Consider the following 7,797-nt stretch of genomic DNA (forward strand, 5'->3'; position numbering starts at 1 on the left):
AAGACGCTTCTGACGTTCTTGCGGCCCACGAGGCTTAACGAAATGTTGTCTACCTATGTGTGCTGAGGTGTGTGTGTGTGTGTGTGTGTGTGTGTGTGTGTGTGTGTGTGTGTGTGTGTGTGTGTGTGTGTGTGTGTGTGTGTTGTAAAGTTTTTATCACTGCATATATCGTAATCATCACCCAGCACCCAGCACCTGGAGTAGCATGTCAGGCGAGCAGCCAGGCTGACATCTCCCGCGTACCATTAACTCTTGCTTCTCTCTCTCTCTCTCTCTCTCCCCTAGTCATGAAGAAATAGCGGGAAATGAGAACAGTCAGTCAGCCTGCCCGAGGCGCTTTGGAATTTGCTGAACGCGATCGTACGGTATTCCGCTTGCATATAAAGCCAAAGAAATATTTTTGTGAGATAAAGGAATCAACTGCCTTTACTGAGAGCATCAGACAACGAACAACGGTGCGGATTTTCATACTCCATTCTTTAATGCGGCATGAACACTACCTGGTAATTAGTGCAGTGAGTTCGGCTGCCTAATAGCCAAAGTGCCCTCGTAGTTCGCTGTCTTCGGCACCTGAGATCTGCTATCCTGAGCCCTTCCAAAAAAGATGTGGAAACATGCGAGTTATCTCTCCTTTCTTTTCTTTTCTTTTTTTGATTCTGCAAGCACATAGGAAAGATTTACCTTCACTTTGTCTTGGCCTTTCAGCTCTCACGTTCACTTGCTCATTGACCATTGGCCATTAGCAGATGTTCCTTCCTTGCCAACAAAGACATTTGCCTATAGAGACGTATTACTGTTCTTCCTCCAAGGTAAAAAAGAAAGCTAAGCAAAATGTCTGAGTTACATCGAGATAAAAGGTGGCTTGAGTGTATATATTGACAGTTGTTGCGTAGAAACGTTCATCTCAGAGGTAAACACAAGCGCTAATACAAGTCCTTTGTTAGTATGCTCCCATTTGCTGCTTGCCTCTTCATCGACCAAGGCGCAGGAGGGTTGTACAAGGACAATACATATTCCTGTTTGTTGTTTTCTGTTAACGTAGAGATGATGAATCACGCACCCCCCTCATTAGCTAGCAAAACATCCCACGCATTACTGTGCGCTCTGATCAAGCATTCGCTCTTATCAAATCAAGGGAACTCACAAGGGAGAGAGCGAGAGAGAGAGATGGCGATAAGCGAGGACGATTGAGGGAAAGAGTCAAAACAGAAAAAAAGAAGCACTAGCGGAACGGAAAGGGCGGGTGAAGGCGCAGGAAAGTCGTCGCGGGTAGAAGAAGCACCGGCGTCAGGCGGGGAAGAAAGAATTGGCAGTCTGAGCAATTCATGGCCCCGCCAAAGCGCGGCGGGGGCGGTTTCCAATAGGAACAGCGCCAGGAGCAGACGCCAACGGGCTAAAGCGCCGCGCTCACTTCGCTCTCCTGCGCTCTCCCTCACCTTGGCTCGGCGTGGCCTTTTCTTGTCGCTCATGTCGAAGCGGCGGTGCTGCGTGGGGACGCGTAGATTTCCCGCGGTGCCCTAGCATCCTTTCGTCTCCCTTCCTTGCCCTGTCCTGCTTCCCGCTGCTTTGCTTGCGTTGGCCGCGAGCGCGACCGATTGGGGAATGGCAGCTCGGAAAGGCTAGTGTTGCCCTGCTCCTGTGGCGATCTGTCAGACTGCGTGTACTGGACTGCTTTCGATAGAAGGACTGAAAGGAACTAGAAAAAAAGGGGAATTGGGGAAAGAGAGGACCGGAGCTTGCTCGCCCCTCGGGACACGGAGCGGGGAGGAAGAGAAGGATAAAAAGAAAGACTGGGCAAAAGGGGAAGTCGCCGAGAGTGGCGGATGCCTGCCGGCTAAGGCGGTGGTCTTCTGCTGAGCCTCCCTGAAATAACTTGTGGTCAGCTACGAAAGCGCGTTACTGCGGGCTGTGGAAAAGGGGGCACGAAAGAAGGCAACGAAGGCTAAGGCTTTCGCGACACGGGGATGTGGGACTCTAGTTGAATGAGTTGCAGCTTTGCGCCGGAGAAGTTCGTGATGTCCCTCTACTCGCCAGTCGTCCTTTTACTTCCAAGGCCAGCGACACAGAGCAGTATTAATATTAGGCTTGTTCTTTTGCCGAGTATCACTTTTGTAAGAATGAATTCTTTTGTGATTTTCGACGTGTTCAGTATAGCTTAAGAAACAATGGAACAGAAAAATAATACAGATTTTACTTACGCATAGAAATTTGATCCTGAGGTGCCCTCAGTCTAGACTCAGATGGCTGCGAAGTGAGACGAAGCGAAAAGAAATGTTGTACAACTCGATCAATGTTTACTAAATTACTTATTTGGTATAAGAACAGGCACGCGCTACACATTGTGATAGCAATGTACTCTTTCTTGAAGCGTTAGTTGAGGTAAAATACAAGCTACACCCGCGCATGTTGATTACCATTTAAGGAGTTTTCTAATCATACTTGAAGACTTGCCTAATCATTAAAAAAATGAAACAGTGGAGAAAATGAAAGCTAAGCCTGCTTGATTCTTTATTTCTAGCTCCACTCATCACATCTATGACGTCAGTGTATGATGCCATAAGTAAGCTGCTTCTTTTTTTCGTCGTCGAATTTGAGCTTAATATTTTTCGTAAATATTTTACATATAAGATATCACTAACTATTTGTGTTGCAGGAGGCAACAAATTTCTTTAAGGATCCCAAGTGTGTGGGTGCTCCAGTGCTAGAAAAGTCCACAAAAATTGGAAGGCTGTAGTAGTTGTTTTAGTGCACGCGTTGTAATACAGGTTCCTTAATTATCAATGAATTGAGCTCTCTTCAAGGTTGCTAATATCCACACAGTCACGGGTGGCTGGCACAGAAATTCCCATGTATGACACCTTTTCACCTTGACGCTATGTTCTGGCGTGCCAACCTCGTTCAAAGAGAAAAAAAAAAAAATACAGTGAAGGAAAGTAGTTTCGTCAGAAACACATAATTCTGCTTACGCGTGGGAATGCGAAAGCATTACACCGTTTGTAGACCTCGGGACCCTATGAACGGTCTCATGTTACACACAGTGACGTGGGGGCCACCTCCTCCCCATTGGCTGCGCCGTGGCGTGCCATGACACACGGACCAGGCACACCTGTAGTCAGCCAGAGCCGTGGAACTGCCGTGGCGTCGGGGAAGTGTGTTAGTTCTGCACCCCGCAGGCCCGGGTTCGATTTCCGCCCGGGCGGCAATTGCCCAAATTTTCTTTTCAAAGCCGTTAATTTACTTTGCTTGCAGGCGCATTCCTGAGAAATTTGACGTCAATCCGAGATTTTTTTGACGTGTTTTCACTTGCGCCGTCGACCATTTTTGGTACCATCTTTCGGTCACCCGAGATGACGGATGTTCGCTCAATGGGTCATGTAATGCTATCGCATTTATAAATATGCCCTATAACTGTAGTTACTGTTACTGTAGTTTCGCGGGCACAGAAATAACCTTCACAGCAGGGCTATCAGTGTTGTATGCGAAAAACCGGCTTACATGCAGTTGCCACCATAAAAAGCCTCGTGCACTCAGCACACTCTACCAGCAGCTTATAGATGCAGGCAGACGGGCCATGGGGGGGGGGCGATAGTTACGATTCCCGAAAAGGATATAGACCAAAAGAGCAATTGCAAAGCGCTGACGTCGCGTGCAACCCTGCCTTTGTCTTCCGGAAGCACAATATGCAAATAATTAGATGCGCGCGCTAAACGCATAGACGGCACTATGTTTACTTTATACACATTTATTGATCTATACCCTACAGTGATGAACCTTTCAGCACCTTGTTGAGTTCTATGAAAGAAGGTGTATTAGGGGCGTGCCAATAATGGGGAATCTTAAACGGCGAGTCATAAAGCCTGTTGCTTTATACGGCCCTTAAATTGATTTATCTGCTTTCTTTTTCTGTTTTTTTAGGAGGTGCTCGGATCAAACAGCTGCTATTCATTATTTAATATATTTTATTCGAGTCTCTTTTGAATAATTATCGGATGCATGTGGGTGACTGAGAAGCGGACTTGAATAAAGAAAAAGCGGATAGGTTCTGGCTTGCCTATTGCCCACCCAATTTATGAACCAGATATATAAAGCCAACGCGAACAATTAGATTACATGAAAGGCCAGCATTATCATTGGAAGAAGCAGAAAGCACTCGTTATAACGAAGTCATCGGGACAGAAACTGTAGTTCATTATAGGCGGTATTTTGTTAAAAGCGGAATGCTCTAAAAAAAAAAGTCATATTAGGGGGGAAGCGAAATGGGGAGAAACTTGCACTTTAATGGTGTGGGAGCTCATAAAACGTATACTTAAACAATACCACTCTCGACAACGGGTACACGATAGTGAATAAGTTCTACTGACTACCATGAGCAAGTGGCCTGCCCAGTCGGTTATAATCACGTAATGAAATTAGACACAAGGAGCTGCGACCATGCGGTGGAGTCGCCTTCAGTATCAACGCTTTTTGCCTGTTATGGCTGATACGCACAGACGCGAACAGTTGCTTATGCTGCACCGTACGGCATTACCCACTTCACATTTCATATTAAGCGAAGTACAGGGTCCCTGCACTTTGAATACTCCGATATAATATCCGTGGGCTGGGTTCCGGACCTCGGAAAGCTCTGCATAAAGCGCAATTTCCGACAAAGCAGTTCGCTTATTACTATGGTTTACTGTATTACGAAGCTCTTCAAGTTGGTGCCGTCAGCTTTCGAGTCAAAATTAGTTACCTGGCATGTCTGATTCTTACTCCGTTTTGCACAGTTTGCTCAGTTGTAAGGAATGTTTTCTGCTATTGCAAAGTTAGCCGCCTTAGATTTCTGTTTCAACTTTCCGTGTTGTTTTTCTGTAAATTTTTCCAAACCTTTCGTGCTCACTCTCAAAGTCAACACCGCAGGCTGCTCCATTTTCGCGTACGACGTAAAGTCGCGATCAAATATTTGGGGACTAAAGGTGCCGCAATTTTCTTTTTCTGCAGCTTGGGCATTCCGCCTGGAATCAAGAGCGCACGCGTACGCACTCGTGTTTGGCGAATACATTGTATTAAACCAATCCTTGGCCGCGGAGCTGCGCTTCAATATATTTAAATTTTTTGTTGGTGCCGTGGTTCCCAAACATTTGATCGCGACTTGTATACAAGCGGCCTGTTTCTAAACAAACAAAAAGAGGAGACGACTAGGTTAACACTTTTTTTATCTTTACTATTCAATCGCTCTGAACATGTTTCTTTTTTTTTTTTTGCAATTTGACATCTGTAAACTTGGGTCCCTCCATAAATCCTGTACGTCAAGGAAATTCGCGCCGGTAGACCCACTTGATTTTCCGAGTCTAAAATATTAGGACCACGGCGACAGCCATTAAGCGGGCACGAAATAGCCATTCGCGCACCACTGCACTTTGTGAAGTGCTTTCTAGTGTGTACGCACAATGCTTTCGATTGTCCCCAGTCCAAGGTAGCGAAGCGGACGCTCGTTTGGTTGACCTCCCTGCCTTTCCTATCCTTAACGTTTTCTCTCTCTCTCTCTCTCTCTCTCTCTCTCTCTCTCTCTCTCTCACGCCTGTATAGAGTTTGGCACATCTTTTTGACCGCATATACTGTGACGACATAGCGCCGCCGCACTCATATTCCTTACGCGACGCTCCGCAGCTTCTCCACATACGCCGACGTCGATGACTCCGCTGTAGATTGACGAGTTACGCATGCGGCCTACAGCCGGGTCCCGCCGGCTCCAATGTTGTCTCCGCTCCAGGAATGCGCCCCAGGAAAGCCAGCTGGGGGTCTCCGTTTTCGCATCTCGTCCGCAGCCCATGTCGGGCACGCGCCGTTGGTATATAACGCGATCGAACGCGGTGAACCCTGGAGAAGGCTAGGCCAGGCCGACGGGCGTGACATCGACTCGCTTCCCCGCCTCCTTTCCGTGCCGTCCGCATTCCTCGGTCGAACGGCAGCCGGCTACTCCGGCAAGCCGCGCGACACTGCTGCGTCGAAGGGACGCTTCTCTCCTCCGTCCTCCCAACTGACGCTCGCATCGTCCGACCGGCGGCGCGTTTCCGCCGCCAATCTGTATGCGCACGGCTCCCTTCGTGTGCGGACACGGGCGCAGCCGCAAATGTGATATATGTGCCCGCCTTTATTGGCACCCGCCACCTTCCTCCTTGCATTGTCCCTGCGCCTTCCTCGGTTTCGGGCTTGAATTTGTGCGGAGGACCAGCCGATGTTGCACACGATTGCATTCCATATTAGGGCACGCTTAAGTTAGATGTGGTCGGTGCAGGAAAGAAAGACATAAGAAAAGTGAACAATACAATAATAATAATAATAATAATAATAATAATAATAATAATAAACAAATAACTACTACAAACAACTTTCGCTGCTTCTTTCTTTCCCGATGCATCATGCCATACTACTAGATGGTGCACGGACTTCCCTGTCTGATTTACGTAGTTAAATGCTCCTCTGAGAGCCGCAAGTTCAGATCCCGTTAACGTTGTGGCATGGGAGAACTTGAATCTGGTCGACGCCGATCTTGCTGGCATGAGCACCGCACTGGAAGAGCTGTTCACAGCAACCGAACCATCTGTATATAGTTACATGTGCACAATCAGAGTACAGCTATTGTAAACGCTGTTACGTGGCTTCTTTCAGAGCCACCCACTGCAAGTCGACCTTTTTCCGATTCCAGCAACATCAAAATTAACGGAGGCCTACCCGCGGCAGTCGGTGGTGGAGTAGCGGACGTGAAGCCTGGTGCAAGTTATGCACGGGGAGCCGCCCCAATACTGGAAAATGCATTGCGTTGTCATTGCGTTCGCCAACAGTGGAATGCTGCTGCGGATAAATCTCAAAAAGAGTGATCTGTACTGCTCCGACATAGAAGCCACTCACGGTCCCAATGTTTTCCCAGCGACGAACTTGAAAACCTGCACAGTGAATGTCATTGCTCGTCCAGGTGATGCCTGCTGGGCAGTTCGCGTTATGCTATGATGCCCACAAAATCGGCGAGTTTTCTTACAAGTGAACGTATAGCCATTATTAGACACGCTGTAGAACGCCATGGTTTAGCAGTGAATGGGTGAGGCGACGAAGAGGTCTCCCATTCACGTAGGCTGTGATGTATCCATCGGAAGTACTGACTAGCGAATAATGCCACTTATCTTCGGTTGTCTGACAAGAACCGGCACTATAAGCATAAATGCGAACGCCAAGTAGAAGGCCACTAGCGTGCACTACTGTGTGCCCCCGTTCACCTGCATTCCTAATTCTTAATTCAAGCTCCGAGAAGCCTAGTTGGGGCTTGTTACGTTTCGCCTACAACGCGCGGTAATGCCGGCGCGGATGCAACGGACGCCGGGGCTTTGTTCAAAACGGCGGACATTTTGGCCCGTTCGACGCCGCCGAAACGCCTACCCGCCAAGCGTGTCCAGGCGTGTTTCAGTGCCACGTGTCTGCGTGTGTGTGTGTGTGCCCTCGCTTGTCAAAGCGCGGCAGCCGGGGAGCGGAGTTCCCCGAATGAGGAGCCTGGACGTCTCTCGGCTCAACTGTTCGCGCCGTCGTGTGGGTGAGGGTTGGCGATGCGTCACTACACTCGGTTCAGCAGGTCTCTCGGCCCGACAGTTCGCGCCGTCGTGGGCTCCTGCTGCGCCGTCCCGTGACCTTCATCCCGTGACCTTCCCTCCTTCCCTTTTGGACCGCGACGCCGGGAGTATAAGAGCAGCTGCCCCCGGACGCCAGGAGAGAGGCTCCGATTTGTACTGTTGAGTTACGTGCTCTCCCGTCTCTCCACTTCGGTCG

Source organism: Dermacentor andersoni, chromosome 2 (assembly GCF_023375885.2).
Source record: "Dermacentor andersoni chromosome 2, qqDerAnde1_hic_scaffold, whole genome shotgun sequence".
Lineage (NCBI taxonomy): Eukaryota > Metazoa > Arthropoda > Arachnida > Ixodida > Ixodidae > Dermacentor > Dermacentor andersoni.